Source organism: Salvia hispanica, chromosome 1 (assembly GCF_029641045.1).
Source record: "Salvia hispanica isolate PSC_SH4W2 chromosome 1, Shi_PSC_v1, whole genome shotgun sequence".
Classification (NCBI taxonomy): domain Eukaryota; kingdom Viridiplantae; phylum Streptophyta; class Magnoliopsida; order Lamiales; family Lamiaceae; genus Salvia; species Salvia hispanica.
In genome coordinates this window covers 48,749,089-48,766,676 of record NC_142692.1, presented here as the reverse complement: position 1 = coordinate 48,766,676, position 17,588 = coordinate 48,749,089, and the positions used below count along the sequence as shown (strand labels likewise).

Genomic DNA, 17,588 nt, shown 5'->3' with positions numbered 1-17,588 from the left:
TGCACGCTGCAATCGGAGTCCGAGAGAAGAAGTTATAGCCACTTTAAGAAAGTTGTGCAGTGCAGAAAGAAACGTGCATGTGGGCTTTTTCCACACCAGAAGCGCCCCGTCGGGTGTTTTTGTCGTGAGAGTTTTTGTCCAGAAACTGCGCGGACAGGCGAAATGAGCCGTGGGAAACACCCAGTCGGGCGTTTTGTCAAGGATGTGAATTTTTTACCAAAACTTGTTTTATTTTGCTCCTTTTTCATTCCTAGTATAAATAGACATGTTAGGGTTTTTCCATGGCAGCTTTGAATGATATTGTGTAACAGCCCGACATTTTAGGGTATAATTAGGGGTGGATCGATATGATATATCGTATCGAAAACGTTGTATCGTGTATCGTATCGAAAATATCGATATGAAAGAATTTCATATCGTTATCGTATCAAAAGTTTCGATATATCGAATTTCGATATATCAAACTTTCGATATAAAAAAATTTCATATCGTTATCGTATCGATATTTCGATATATCGTATCAAAATTCGATATATCGTTAAATATCGATATATATCAAAATTTTTGATATATATCGATATATATCGAAAATAAAATATCGATATTGTTAGGTTTGGTATACTGAAAAGCATGTTTCGAGCAAGTTTCGCTCGAATAGAATCTTGCTTGTATACGTAAAACTCTATAATCCACTTTTAACCCGATTCAGTATTATTCGAGCAGTTCCGCACGAATAGAATCACTATTATTATTACATTGTGTTTGCTTGTGCATTTATAAGATGTTTTATAAACATTTAAATGCATAAGAAGTAAACAAAGTCTAAGTCTTTTGCTTAGTAGACCGGTTGTGGGCGTCATCCACTTTAAGGTAACACGGTCAGATCTATGCAATGCTTTGCAAAAGAAAAAGAAGAATTTCACAACCCAGATAGGCTTAGACTACCTATCGTGAAAGGTTGCAATGTTAGTCCGATTATTTCTAAGCCTTTCTGAAATAAGATGACGTTGGTGTGGTATAGCACTGAATGGATCTAACAGCAAGACGTGTCTTTATGCTATCTACTGAAAGACTAGGTCTTGATAAATAACTATTTCTTAATCTACATACGTTAGCATTGAGCATACGATATTGATTATGCACTACTTTGACTTATCAAAGGTGCGGGTTTGTCGCAACCCAATAATCCTGATATATTGGGTAGTGGTGATTAATATCTAGCGGTGCTAGGATTGCTATTATGTTGAAACGTGCGCGAGGTGAGTCTCGTTTGATAATGTCCCCAAGAGGAGCTCGAACAAGGTTTTATTATTCGGAAAACTGGCCAGTTGGAGTTTTATTACTCTATGAATAATAAATAAGTGTTTCTTGCTAAGTCCACTCTTGGAATTAATAAGATGTTAATTAATTAATTCTATAGCAGACATTAATTAATTAATGGTCATTTATATCTTAAGCGCGGGAAATAAATAATAAACAACGGAAACCCGGATTACTTGTAATTTCGGATTTGGATGGGGAGAGTTCAATATTACTTCTGTAGTGGCTGCTCGTAATATTCCAATATAAGTTTGTAATTGTGGGTTCAATTTAATTAGTAAAAAGCTAATTGGGGGAGCCCATATCCAAAACCTTCCATAGATCCCTGTCTGGGCCCAAAAGGAACTTAATATAAATAGGAGAATAAAGGAGACAGAATAATCACAATTTTCATACTTGAAATTTTCAAAATTTTCGGCCCCCACCAGCTGAAGGAGATTTCGAGTTCTACTCCTTTTCCCAAAAGGATTTCTTCTGTCTTCTTTATTCGAGTCCTAGTATTTTGATAAGATCAGCCCACCCTGATATCGAGATACAGTTCGGGAACCAGAGAGAAGATCCGTGGTCTAGTATTGAAGATCATCACGTGGAGAAAGCGCGAGCAATCTCGACGATTCTTTGGAGAATCAAATCGGTAACTCTAAACCGTAGAAATCATGTTTAGGATTTATTTTCTATGAGCATGAATTATTTGCGTTCTAGCATGCAATTATCTGTTTCACATGTGAATTGATTAATCGCATAATCGGTCAAATAGATTCTACGTCTGATTTATTTGTTTTGTACAAATCTTCCGCTGTGCAAGTTCACCAAACCCCAACAGATATATATCGAAAATATCGATATCGAAAATTTTCGATATATATCGTATTTTCGATATAAAACGATATATCGCGATATAAGGAAATTTATATCGTTATCGTATCGAAAACTTACGATACGATATCGTATCGTATCGAAAATTACGATATATCAAAAATTCGATAAATTTTCGATATTTTTCAATACGATACGAGCGATATATCATTTTTCGATATTTTTCCCCAGCCCTAGGTATAATAAATACGGCGATCGCTACCTAGGCGGACTTAAAAGCGACAAGAACATAGGCTAGGGTTTCATTTAAAGGAATTTAACCAGGGTATTTAATGAACTATTAAAGCAATAAGTCAACAGCTTAATCAAGAAAATCAATGAAGGATAGAATACCACAATTAATGCTCAAAATGACAAAGGTTTGATGAATTCCAAAACGCATCATGTCTCGATATTCTTTACAATAATGAAATAGTTCATGTTTTCAGCGGAAGCAACCAAGAGAAAAGTGAAGTCATGTATGAAGACACAACCCCACTCAATGTTTCAAAACGATCATATTATCATTCAATTTATTTGCTCAACACCGCCAACCGCTCGTCGCTGCACAACCTGCACATAGGGAAAACACATGCAGGGCTGAGTATTTTAAACATACTTAGTGAACTCATGCCAAAACATTTTTAGTAGATATTCCATCCTTACCAGAGTGAACTCGAGTTTGCATTTATAAAAGAATATCATCGAGTATCACAAAATAATTTCATAGACTGGCCAGTCAAACAATTCCTCTCATTTTCTCAACAATCAACAATTCCATAGTGCGACGAAAGTGTGGCCACACTTTTCGCCCACGAGACCAGCCGACTAGCAAGGACGGCTCCCGATCCCAACTGTGTACACTAGCCTGATAGGGTTTGCGGCCCTACTCAGACCCGAATTCGTTTTTATAGCCCTATAGCCTAATGGAGCAGACTCACAAACTAGACATCAGGCACACAACATAATTAAAACAATCTGTAATACCCGCATCTTTATTTTCTTTCCTTTCGTTTTGTTTTAGATCGAACTAAGGATGTGAAGTTCCCCGTTCATGAAGAATTAATGAAACTCGGGTTTTGCGGTGAAATTTAAAACTTTTTAGTTACAAGTAAAAGCTAAGTAATCAATTGAACTAAGCAATTGGAATTTACATTGTAAAATATCACGAATTTTCGAAAACAATTAACGAGCAACTAACGTTCAAATGCTTCAATACATAGAACAAAATTAACTATTGAACAACGAATATATATATATATATATATATATATATGTTACATGGAGCAAGTCCTCAAATAAAGGAGACAAGAAAAAGGAAAGGATAAAATGTGCATTGATCGAATAGAATCGGTCTCTCCTCCCGGGCCGATAGTCGCGGCCCGTTTTCCGGTCAGCCGTGGACCAAGGTATCAACTGTTCCAGACAGCCAGCAGCTTGGCAACCAAGCTTGTCTCGACCTGCAAGGTAGAAGTCAGTTCTTGTCTACTAAGGAACAAAAGAAAACAAAGAAAAAAAGAGGAGGGGACTCTTACCTTAGGGATGGAGACAACCTTCTTTAGTTATAGATGACCCAAAGAATCACCATAAGAGGAAAGTCAGCCCTGCAACACCCTTGGCACAACAGCCACCTGCTCACTGCACAATCAAACGATTCAAATTGCTAGCCAAGTACTAGGTGCCCATATAAAATGCCAAATTGCAGCCAAGAAGGAGGGGCAATGGGATCATTAAAGTGGGATTTTCTGCAGCATAACAACAAGTTGTTAGAGTTTGTATACTAGAAATCACGTTTCGAGTGATTGAATACTGTAAAACTCTTATTTTATTTTCCAATGAATAAAACAGATTATTTTTGTCATAATGTTGTTATGTTTTACATTTAATGGATGTTAATGCATGTTTAAATGTATAAGTTAACTTAACAAAGTCTAAGTCTTTGTTTTAGTAGACCGGTTGTGGGCGTCGTCCACTTTAAGGTAATACGGTCAGTTCTAAACAAAGAAAAATATGAATTTCACAACCTAGATGGAATTAGACTACCCATCGAGAAAGGTTGCAATGTCAGTCCGTATATTTCTAAGCCTTACTGAAATAAGATGACATTGGTGTGGTATAGCACTGAACGGATCTAACAGCAAGACTTGCCTTGGGCTATCTACTGAAAGGCGAGGTCTTGATAAATATTTATTTCTTAATCAATGTAGGTTAGCATTGAGCATATGGTATTGATTATGCATTGCTTTGACTTATCAAATGGTGCGGGTTTTTCGTAGCCCAATTATCCTGATATATTGGGCAGTGGTGATCGATATCTAGCGGTGCTAGGATTGCTATTATATTGAATCGTGCACGAGGTGAGTCTCGTTTGATAATGTCCTCAAGAGGAGCGCGAAACTAAGTTTTATTATTCGGAACCTAGCTAGTTGGAGTATGATTACTCTATGAATAATAAATGAGTGTTTCATGCTAAGTCCACTCTTGGAATTAATAAGAAGTTAATTAATTAAGTCAATAGCAGACATTAATTAATTAATGGACATATTAATCTTAAGCACGGGAAATGAAAGATAAACGGAAACCCGGATTACTTATAATTTCGGATTTGGATGGGGAGAGTTCAATATTACTTCTGTAGTGGCTGCTCGTAATATTCCAATTATAACTTATATTAAATTGTGGGTTCAATTTAATTAGTAAAAAGTAAATTGGATGAGCCCATATCCAAAGCCTTCCATAGATCCCTGTCTGGGCCCAAAAGGAACTTAATATAAATAGGAGAATAAAGGAGACAGAAAATACACAATATCTCATATTGCAATTTTCGAAAATTTCGATCTCTCCCAGCTGTAGGAGATTTCGAATTTGAGTCCTATTCCAAAAAGGATTTCTTCTGTCTTCTTTATTTAAGTCCTAGTATTCTAGTAAGATCAGCCCACACTGATATTAGAGTACAGTTCGGGAACCAGAGAGAAGATTTGTGGTCTAGTACTTAAAGCTACACGTGGAGAAGTCGCTAGCCATCTTCAATTCTTTGGAGAATTAATTAGGTATTATTCTACTCCGTAGAAAAGCATGTTTTAGGTTTTCAATATTCTTAAAGCATGATTAATTCAAGTTATGAGCATGATACATGTGATAATTACGCGAATAGATTTTGTCTAAATAATCTGCTAAATAGATCTGATTATTATGTGATTTATTTACATGCTCTTCCGCTGCGTGCACCAACAATTGGTATCAGAGCCAGTCTTTGGCTCTGATTATTTGGATTTAAATTTCGCGAAATTCATGTATGCATGTCTTGATTGATTACGAAGCATGTTCTTGTGTTTTTATTTTTTATGTTTATGCATGTTGAACTCAAGAACATTCGAATCATAGAACTTGAATTATTCGAACGAACTAGATGTGCGATTCGTCGGCGCTTGCGCCGGGACGAATTGCGCTATGATCGATCGAAGAGGGTTGCCAATCGAGTGGGAGCCGAGGGCGACGGGCATGGGGCGACGCGCCGGCGAGCAAGGGCTCGCGCGCGCCACCGGCCAAGCCCGCCAAACCCTAGCCGGCCCCGATCAAACGCGATGCGACGCGACAGGAGCCGAGGACGTGCGATCACGCGGCGACGCGCATGCGAGCAGGGGCTCGCGCGCGCCGCCGATCGAGACCGCGAGCCCAGGCGGCACCAGACGCGTCGGACGGAGGAAGCCTGGCACGGTGGCTCGTCCGAGAACCACCGAGGCGCCGGTCTTCTTCGCAAAACCCTAACCCTAACCCTAATACCGAAACCCTAGCCGACCCAGCCCTAGCGAGGCGCAACCGAGAGCAGCCGCCGACTGCTGGTGCGCGCGAGCTCGTCGGGCAGTGGGAGATCGCCGGGAGGTCGTGGCTCTGGCTGCGCCTTCTGGCTCGACGACGACGGAGGGTGAAATCTCGGCGGTTGTCCGCCGGGAGGAAGAAGGGAGAAGGAAGAGCGCGCCGTAAGGCGCGGGTTTTCCGGCGGTCGTCGGGGGGCGAACACGCCGTCCCGGCGAGAATCTCCGGGGATATCTTCGTATCTTCGTTGTGTAGATTCGTGCCAACCTCGAATCTCTAGAAATTGACGAAAGATTATTTTAATGATTATTTAATTGTTTAATTAATAGATATCATTAAAAATAATATTATTTAATGAAATAAAACATTTTGGGAAGATTTCCCTAGATTTTAGGAATATTTGGATTATTTTCTATATCTATGAATATTTTATATCCTAGATGATATAGATAAGAATAATTTAATAGTTTCCTAATTATAATATATATCTAGAATCTATTATAAGATATGATATATATAAGAATACATTAAATAATATAATTGATATTCTTCCTAATCTTGAACTTGGAAATTATATGAATTTGATTTTTCATGTCTAATTAAGATTATAAATAATGTATTTTATTTTAGATATATCTTATAGTAAGACATGAATGAGAATTAAATTCTAGATTAATAGTTTCTATATTAAGATATTAAAGATTATAAAAGATTTAATTATCCAGTAAATTAAATACCAACAGAATTTAATTAGTCTTAATCTGCCTTAAGGCTAAAGGATAATTAATTAAAACCATAACCCAAATATCTAAGCGATAATTATGAACTAATGGTTTATATATGGTCTCCATCGGTTGGACTGCCAAATTTTGTGAAGCTGATTTTCTAATATTATCGCCACCTACAGAGTAGGGACAATAATCCTACGAAAACAGTAAGTTCATAAGGGCGGACTTCTCAAATAATGAATAGAGTGAACTAGAAAGTGATTCCTAATATTATCGCCACCTACAGAGTAGGGACAATAATCCTAAGGAATTGCGAGTTTCAGGGTTCAATCGGAATTTATGAGATAGCTTGATTTTGTTATCAACACATGAACATTGTTATGGGAGTGTGTTGTAGAAATAAAATACTGTAATGCTAAACCAGGTGGTCGTGCTTAGGAAGCATTTGACATGTCAACCTCCAGAGGAGGAAGCTATTGATATGTCGGTGTTGTGACCAGTAAATTGTCGAAATTTTAATGCGTATTAACCTCCTGAGGAGGATACAATTTATTAATTTTGCTGTTGTAAGATTTTGAAAAGTTTTATGGTTAATCTACTCAATTTCCTTACATAAGTTTATGACAAATAGTAAAATCTTCTGTTTGAAGTGCAATAAAATTCGTCAAGATGTCTTTTAATCCTCTTTCTGCCATTCTCAAAGAAAACAAACTCGAAGGCCAAAATTACATCGAATGGAAACAAAACTTGGATATCGTTCTCACAGCAGAAGAGTACAAGTTCGTACTCACTACTCCACGCCCAGCTGTCCCGGCTGCTAGTGCCAGCCAAGCATTGCGAGATGCGCATAGACGGTGGCATAAGGCGAATGAGATGGCTAAGTGCTACATGTTGGCTTCTATGTCATCAGTACTCAAGCATCAGCATTCTGCCATGGAAACTGCCGCCGAGATCATGACAAATCTCGCAAATCTTTTTGGTACTCAGAATCGAACGGCTAAGTCTCAAGCCTTTCGGAGTATCATGACGAAGTCTATGAAGGAAGGCTCGTCTGTGAGGCAACACGTCCTCGAGATGATGAGTCACCTCAACCAGATTGAGGTATTGGGAGGGACGATCGATCCCGAGTCCCAGGTTACTATAATCCTTCAGAGTCTTCCCCCTAGCTTCCAGCAGTTCAAGCTCAACTTTGAGATGAACAAACGGAATTATACTTTAGCAGAGTTGCTGACTGAACTTCAGTCGGCGGAGGACCTTATGGTTCAAGCTAAAGTAGCTATGATGAGTATCGCGCCTAATTCCTCTGGCTCTAAGGCTAGAAGAGGAAAGAAAAAGGCACCGAACCAAGTAGCAGTCAACAATGCTAAGGGAAAGAAGAAACAGCGGGGTGACAAGAAGCAAACTGGAAAATGCTTCAAGTGTGGAGAGAAAGGTCATTGGAAGCCAGATTGTCCTAAAAAGGGCAAGGCTACAGGTATGCACCATGCTCTAGTAGTCGAGTCATGTTTGGCTTTGACATCTACTCATACTTGGGTTATTGATACTGGAGCAACTGATCATATATGTTTTGATCCTGACTTGATGCAGGTGACAAGACGGCTACATGATCGTGAGATAGAGGTCCAGCTGGGCGACGCTACGAAAGTGGCGGCCGTTGCAGTGGGAGACGTTTATTTACGTTTTTCTAGTGATAGATTTTTGATTTTGAAGAATGTTTTGTTGATACCCTCTTTTAGAAGAAATTTAATTTCAGTTTCTAAATTGTCTTATGATGGATATTCGATTTCTTTTAATGACAATTGCGTTATTAAGAAAGATGGTTCTTATATCTGTCGCGGTATCATGGAAAACAATCTGTACACGATCACTTCTACACAATTTAATCAACGTAAATCAGAACTCAATGCTACATCGAAAATTTCTAAGAAAAGAAAAGAACCTTCAACTTCAATGAATGAAACGTACTTATGGCACCTTAGACTTGGTCATGCCAACGAAAGAAGGATTCATGCGATGGTTGATCAAGATCTTATTAAAGGTCTTGAGAAGGAACCGTTTTCGAAGTGTGAGTCCTGTCTCGAAGGCAAGATGACTAAGAGATCTTTTAGATCAAAGGGGAATAGGGCCAAAGAAGTACTTGAGCTCATTCATACTGATGTGTGTGGACCAATGTCAACCGAGGCAAGGGGCGGTTTTCGATATTTCGTCACCTTTACAGATGACTACTCGAAAATCGGATACATCTATTTGATGCGCTACAAGTCTGAAACTTTTGACAAGTTCAAGGAGTTTAAGGCTAAAGTAGAGACGCAACATGGTAAGAGTATCAAATGCCTGCGATCTGATCGCGGAGGCGAATACCTAAGTGCCGAGTTTTTGGACTATTTATCGGTAGCTGGGATTGAATCCCAAACGACTGCGCCGGGCACACCCCAGCAGAATGGCGTGGCTGAAAGAAGGAATAGGACCTTATTAAATATGGTCAGATCGATGATGAGTTATGCACGGTTACCTGTTTCGTTTTGGGGTCATGCTTTGCTTTCTGCAAACTATCTCTTAGACGTCTTACCTTCTAAATCTGTTCCTACTACCCCATATGAGTTGTGGAATGGGCGTAAGCCCAATCTAGAACATCTCAGAGTATGGGGGTGTCCGGCTCATGTATTGGAAAAGGATCCAACTAAGCTGGAATCTAGGACTGAGGTTTGCGTGTTTATAGGATACCCTAGAGGAACGAAAGCTTATGAATTCTATAGTCTCAGAGATCAGAAAGTGATTGTGAGCACTCATGCCACATTCTTAGAGGAAGACTATGTAATGAATCATAAGTCCAGCAGTGAGATTGCTCTAGAAGAGCTAACTCAAGTTTCAACTTCCATTAACCAAGAACAATTACCAAGTGTAACAACAATTCCAGAAACTTCAACTAATACTCTAGATATTGTAGTGCCGCGCCGCAGTGGGAGGGTCTCTCATGAGCCCGATAGATACATTGGTTTGGGTGAGTGTATGGATCACTCCTCGGACAGCAATGTACTGGATCCCTGGAATTTTGCAGAGGCGCAGGCTGATGTCGATCATTGCGAATGGGTGAAAGCAATGGATTCGGAACTACAATCTATGTTAGACAAAGACGTCTACGATTTGTCTGTCCTACCCGAAGGCTGTACTGCCATTGGGAGCAAGTGGATATACAAACGTAAACGTGGACCCGATGGACGAGTTAAAGTCTTCAAGGCAAGACTAGTGGCTAAGGGGTATACCCAAAAGGAAGGTATCGATTACGATGAGACCTTCTCCCCAGTGGCCATGCTCAAATCGATCCGTATACTTTTGTCTATAGCAGCTTACATGGATTGGGAAGTATGGCAGATGGACGTTAAGACTGCGTTTCTAAACGGGAGTCTTGAGGAGACCATCTACATGGAACAACCCGAAGGCTATGTAGTGAAGGGCAAGGAACACATGGTTTGGAAGCTTAAGAAGGCCATTTATGGTCTCAAGCAAGCATCTAGATCATGGAACCAGTGTTTCGATCAAACTGTTCAAAAGTTTGGATTCGAAAAATGCCCTAATGAAAGCTGCGTGTATAAGAAGGTTGAAAAAGGAAATGTTGTGTTCTTAGTTTTGTATGTAGATGACATTCTTCTAATTGGAAACAATAAAAAGATGTTGTCATCAGTGCGAACTTGGTTGTCCAGCCAGTTCGAGATGAAAGATATGGGTGATGCGGGACACATTCTCGGTATCAAGGTTCTTAGGAACCGAGGTAAGAAAATGTTGTGCTTATCCCAAGAATCTTACATCGAAACGGTACTTAGACGCTTTAGCATGCAAGATGCCAAGAAAGGTTTCCTACCTTTTAGAAATGGCATCCAGTTGTCTCAAGAGATGTGTCCTAAGACAGCATCTGAGATAGCAGAGATGAGAAGAATACCATATGCCTCGGCAGTTGGTAGTCTCATGTATGCTATGCTTTGTACTAGACCCGATATCTGCTTTGCTGTTGGCATGGTAGCAAGATATCAATCAAATCCCGGCCAAGGACATTGGACTGCCGTAAAGAACATACTCAAGTACCTTAATCGGACTAAGGACTATGTTCTAGTTTACAATGCAGCCGAGCTCTGTCCTTTAGGATATACAGATTCAGACTTTCAGGCTGATCTGGATTCGAGAAAATCAACTTCCGGATATGTGTTTACCTTAGGAGGTGGAGCTATAGTTTGGAAGAGTGTAAAGCAGAAATGCATTGCAGACTCTACCATGGAAGCCGAGTATGTAGCCGCTTCGGAGGCTGCAAAGGAGGCTGTATGGCTTAAGAACTTCCTTCTGGACTTAGGTGTGGTTACGAATATGCCCAAGCGCATCACCGTTTATTGTGATAACTCTGGTGCTGTGGCAAATTCGAGGGAACCACGGGCTCATAAGGCGAGCAAGCACATAGAGAGGAAGTATCATATCATTCGAGATATAGTGCAGAGAGGAGACATACAAGTGGTCAAGATTGAGTCAGAAAACAACCTGGCAGATCCTTTCACGAAGGCGTTAGCGGTAAAGCCGTATGAAAGCCATGTTGAAGGAATGGGAGTTCGACTAATTCAAGACCTCAATCCGCTTTCAGTATAAGTGGGAGATTTAGACGTTAGCACATTTTGTATACTCGAAAGTGTTTTGAGTATAAGTGGGAGATTGTTAGAGTTTGTATACTAGAAATCACGTTTCGAGTGATTGAATACTGTAAAACTCTTATTTTATTTTCCAATGAATAAAACAGATTATTTTTGTCATAATGTTGTTATGTTTTACATTTAATGGATGTTAATGCATGTTTAAATGTATAAGTTAACTTAACAAAGTCTAAGTCTTTGTTTTAGTAGACCGGTTGTGGGCGTCGTCCACTTTAAGGTAATACGGTCAGTTCTAAACAAAGAAAAATATGAATTTCACAACCTAGATGGAATTAGACTACCCATCGAGAAAGGTTGCAATGTCAGTCCGTATATTTCTAAGCCTTACTGAAATAAGATGACATTGGTGTGGTATAGCACTGAACGGATCTAACAGCAAGACTTGCCTTGGGCTATCTACTGAAAGGCGAGGTCTTGATAAATATTTATTTCTTAATCAATGTAGGTTAGCATTGAGCATATGGTATTGATTATGCATTGCTTTGACTTATCAAATGGTGCGGGTTTTTCGTAGCCCAATTATCCTGATATATTGGGCAGTGGTGATCGATATCTAGCGGTGCTAGGATTGCTATTATATTGAATCGTGCACGAGGTGAGTCTCGTTTGATAATGTCCTCAAGAGGAGCGCGAAACTAAGTTTTATTATTCGGAACCTAGCTAGTTGGAGTATGATTACTCTATGAATAATAAATGAGTGTTTCATGCTAAGTCCACTCTTGGAATTAATAAGAAGTTAATTAATTAAGTCAATAGCAGACATTAATTAATTAATGGACATATTAATCTTAAGCACGGGAAATGAAAGATAAACGGAAACCCGGATTACTTATAATTTCGGATTTGGATGGGGAGAGTTCAATATTACTTCTGTAGTGGCTGCTCGTAATATTCCAATTATAACTTATATTAAATTGTGGGTTCAATTTAATTAGTAAAAAGTAAATTGGATGAGCCCATATCCAAAGCCTTCCATAGATCCCTGTCTGGGCCCAAAAGGAACTTAATATAAATAGGAGAATAAAGGAGACAGAAAATACACAATATCTCATATTGCAATTTTCGAAAATTTCGATCTCTCCCAGCTGTAGGAGATTTCGAATTTGAGTCCTATTCCAAAAAGGATTTCTTCTGTCTTCTTTATTTAAGTCCTAGTATTCTAGTAAGATCAGCCCACACTGATATTAGAGTACAGTTCGGGAACCAGAGAGAAGATTTGTGGTCTAGTACTTAAAGCTACACGTGGAGAAGTCGCTAGCCATCTTCAATTCTTTGGAGAATTAATTAGGTATTATTCTACTCCGTAGAAAAGCATGTTTTAGGTTTTCAATATTCTTAAAGCATGATTAATTCAAGTTATGAGCATGATACATGTGATAATTACGCGAATAGATTTTGTCTAAATAATCTGCTAAATAGATCTGATTATTATGTGATTTATTTACATGCTCTTCCGCTGCGTGCACCAACACAAGTGATACAACAGCCCCATTTAATTCCCCATAGTACACCACAATTAGCCTATAAATTTCCTCCACTACACATTCAACTTCCTTTCACACACACTTCAAAATCTCAGCATAAACCGAGAGTAGAGGGTGGAACAAGTGGAGAAAAGCATCAAAGACAGCCTCTCCTTCGATTTTCCAGAGGTAATACACCTCCATCTTCCTTCCCCAATAGCTTTACATATCATCATATAGAGGCACCACAACTTAGGAAGCACAATCAAAATAACACAAGCACACTCTGCCCTTGTTTAGAACATCATGCTAGCTCAAGGATGTAGAATTTGCTAGAGAAATCTCATAGCAGTAGTAGCCTTGAAGAGCTTTAACTCATAAATGGAACAAGAGCACAATAGGCTGCCCTCATGCTAAATTTCAGTAGCAAACTATAAACGTTTCAAAATCAACACTTTAGCCCAAAAATCAAGCTCATTCCAGTGAGCAAATTCTTATCTCAGAAATCACAACCTCAAATCACAACAATCAAACGTCTCCAACATAGCTACTGCCCAAATTCTTGAACAAAGTACTAATAAACAAAAGGGGTGAAAGGACTTAGCTTTTACGACTTGCACTTAGGTTGCCCGATCGGGACGGTAACGGAGGATTGCAAGGCGGCACTACTCGCTGAAACTGGAGGCGAGGGCAGCCGCGGGAACATCCACGGCGAGCCTAAGCTCCTGAGGTGAAGAGGGCAGCGGCGAATCGCCGGAGAAGACGAGGAAGGAGGCGGAGATGGGCTGAGCGGCGCCGAACAACGCGGCGGGCGGCAGCCCTGCTCGTCGGGCAGCCGAGGATGAGAGCGGCCGCGAAGCGGCGGTGACGGATGGCGGCGTTGGCGACGGGCGAGGCGGCGTTACCGCCGAGAGAGAAGAGGGAGGAGAGATTAGGGTTGGATGTGTTTTGATTTGGGGATGGTTGTTCTAAGAAGAGAGTGAGACCGAGGATGGTGAGGGAGAAGCATCAAGTCCCCGGCGGCGCAAGGGAGGCGCCGACCGGAGCAGCTAGCGGCGGAAGGCGAGGAGGCGCCGCCGAGCTCTCTCTCCGTTTAGGGTTTCGAATTAGGGAATTAGGAATGAGGGAGGGCCGATTGCTTTTGTGGAGTAATTGGGGCTTCTCCTTTGTTTTCTTTTTCCAATTGGGCCTCTCTTTACTTTTGTTTTGGGCCTCAATTTAATCAATAAGATGGGTTAGTGGTGCAAGTTTTAATTTGGGCCACTAACTAAATTAAAGAAGGAACCTAATTAAATCATGGGCTTTTCAATGTTATGGATTTAATAATTAATAGTCCGCTAATTAATCCCACGAGGATAAGTCTAATTTTTCCGGAAAGTAGCAAGAGTGCTCAAATGTTTAATTTTAAGAAATTTTGATACGCTAACGATGAATAGACCTCGAGTCTATTTTAGTACTTGAATAAAATATATAGGAGGTAACGCTCTTTCGTTAAACGAATAATTGGTAGACCTCCACACCTAACTAAATCGCAAGATTTATTTAGTGCTCAAGGACTTCTTATGAATTAGGAAAAAAAAAAAAAAGAATAAAATGATCACGCACTTAGGATGCATTCATGTCTAAGCTTAATGGATATCTCAAAATCTAATTAAGTATCTTTTTATTTCCTAAAGGGACGTCTTCGAACGTCATCTAAGACCAAGTTAAGGAAATTTCGGAAGGAGCTTTAGCTTTTGAGGTGGGCATTATTTTAAAACGTGTTTTAGTATGAAAATGTGATTCTTTGCTCAAGTATGTTGTCATGCCATGTTTTGTTTTATGATTACCTATCTGCTTGGCTATGCCAATTCAAGTTAAATCGAATTCGGGTCCCAGTAGGGCCGCAAACCCTACTCGGACTAGTGTACACATAAGGGGACCGTGAGCTAACAAAAGGGGTTGGCCGGTCCAGTGACCGTCGTGGAATGTGGCCACATTCCCGGTTCACATCAGTTTCAGATATGGTATATCTATGTTATGTGATTGCGCAATCAAATCTTTACTCAAGGAAAAGTATTTTAGTGACTCGGGTCTTTTAAGTAAAACCCCGTGATCACTCAACTGTGGCATTGACAATTAAAAGATAAAACCATTTTTGGCAATGTGCCCACTGAGTATATCAAATACTCAGCCCTGCATGTTATTTTTCAAATGTGCAGGTTGAACGTGGACGAGCAGGCGAAGGTGTTGGGACAAGCATATTAAATAAGTAGTTAGGTAGCCCAAAGTAGCATGTCTTCATACGTGCTATTTTGTCTTGGACTCTTCCGCTGCAAAACCTAGAATTATGTACTAGCAAGCTCTGAACTTAGTCTTGATACTCTGAACACGTTTTGACTATGTACCCATATGCCTTTGATACTGTTGATTTAAGTGATTTCATCCTTTCTATGTTGTCCCTTGATTATTGAGAATTGTTTAGTCGCGAAATAGCCACGCTCACTAGCACTAGGGAGTTGTGGTCGTGACAAAGTGGTATCAGAGCACCGTTCTTTCGCTCTGGACCCAAGAACCTTCTTTCAAGCCTTAGTCTAGAATGATAGCACTATGCTAGAACATGACTTAAATGGAAAGTTAAAGGACCCAACACCTCGACTCGTCACGTTCAACCACAGCAAGGCAAAGGAGGTAAATACCTATATTTCTTGAAAAAGTTTCAAAAAAAAAAAAAAGTATAGTAATGTTTTAGTCATGCAAAAGCTGTGCAATCTCTTTGAAAAAGATGTGTTTTTCATGAAACGTTATGAGTTGCTTTTTGGACACTAAGTGTAATGAGCTATGCATGACCAGCTATGTGACCTTTTGGACTTATGGTAATAGTGTTAATAACTCACATCTGGGACTATGCATGCAAACCTAGAGCGCCTAAGGAGGTACATTAGGCTAGAGTATCTATGAACGAATAGTCGGGAATGACAACTCTTGCACCGCTTCCAAGAGCGATGAAATCAACGAAAAGATGCAAGATAGGGCGAACCCCTAACTTGTCTTGAAAAATAGAACTTTAAATGCGAACTACGACGTACTGTATTACGACCTTTACGTTTAAAAAGGAGAAAGAACGTCCAAAATTATGAGGGCCCACGTGTCACTCAAAACGAATACTAATACGATCTACCCCTATCAGGGAACACCCTAACGGTTTATTGATACGACGGCTAGTACTATATAATTCTCTATACATATTACTTCTATACGTTATTTTCTCTTTTCGCGTTTTTGAGAGCCCATTCTTTCGTACAGATGGCACGACAGCGCTACACCCATCGTAGGCCGCTCCGAGCTGGCGCGGATTCCGAGGCAGTGATTCGCTATTTCCGGTCCTACCGCCGCTGCCATGGGGATACGCTGGCAGAGTTCGTAGCACACTACGCGAAGTTATGGGACGAGGCCAACTGTCATGGGGTGAAGCCCTACGAGGGTATCATGAGGCTCGTCGGTTTGTTTCCCGAGGAGTGGCAGAGTTGGATGACGGCCACTGCCGAGTTGTACACGTCGCCCCCGCCTCCCACTTATGAGCCTATCGGGGATATGCCCGGTTTCCTGAGCGCGGTCTCAGCAGGGTGCTTCCACTTCGGTGATGGGCCCCCACCAGAGACGCAGGCGCCCGGGAGCGAGGGATTCCGCAGGTTGCCACCCTTGGCCCTCATGCGGGGTGCAGGCGGAGTATTCAAGGAGGGGCAGTCGTCTCGAGCTCCCGCCCGCGAGAGGGGCCGAGTAGAGGTTACGCCCAACTCGAGTGATGAGACCGGGTCTATGGGGAGCAGCGCGGCGAATGAGGATGATGACAAGAACTCAGAGGAGGAGGGCGTAGACGACGATGAGGTCAGTGAGGAGGACTCCGAGGGAGAGGACCCGGATGAGGAGCCCGAGGAGGTTTTGGAGTGGAGCGAGATGAGGGAGGATGGTCCCGCTGAGGAGGAGCCACAGTTTGGCGGCCTCGCTGACTTGGGGATGGAGTTCATTCCCCCACCACCGGCCGGACCACCACCAGAGATACCTCCACCTCCAGTGGAGCCCCACCCGGAGGTACTACAGCTGTTCCTCCACCCGGTGGATTTGGCTTCCTTCAATGAGCTGTACAACCGTACATGGCGGATGCGCAGGGAGTTGGCCGCCGGGACCGACATTCCCTTTGCACCAGTAGCAGCCCCAGGGCCACTAGAGCCTGTGGCAGTGCCGGAGCACCCCGAGGAGCCGGTGCCTCCGATGGAGACGTCCCATCAGGGGACTAGTCATGGCGACCCGATGTGGATCAGCAGCGACTCTGAGCAGGACTGATTGGGCAGGCCTCAGGCGTGTTTATCGTAGTAGCTTAGCATCATGTTTTCTCTTTCCATGTATCGAACCTTTTAGGAGTTTTCTTATTTTCCTTATTGCCCTCACATGTATCAGATTTTAAGTCCTCGCTAGAGGCAATTTTCTTTGATTATGACATGTGATGTTTCTTGGCTATGTTATTCGATATTTGTTATTTTTACTCCTTATGTTCAAAAGAAAATGGTGCATTTAATGAATCCAATGCATAAGATTATGACATTCGACGAGTATAAATCTATTTTTAACCCTGTCATCCTTAGATCAGAATGCCGCCAAGAAGACGAGCCGGACGCCCAAGAAGGAATGACGAGGTGCCACAAAATGTACCACGAGGAAATGGAGCGGGAAGAGGG

General features: G+C 41.2%; 1 long non-coding RNA gene across 1 annotated transcript; it reads right to left on the bottom strand.

Annotated features, from left to right (window-relative positions):
• Positions 1-3,372: 3,372 nt before the first annotated feature.
• LOC148934036 (uncharacterized) lies at positions 3,373-3,933 on the bottom strand. The gene is made up of 2 exons (XR_016135140.1): positions 3,711-3,933; positions 3,373-3,635 (listed from the first exon to the last, which is right to left on the bottom strand). It is a non-coding gene; the product is annotated as an uncharacterized LOC148934036 (long non-coding RNA).
• Positions 3,934-17,588: the final 13,655 nt, after the last annotated feature.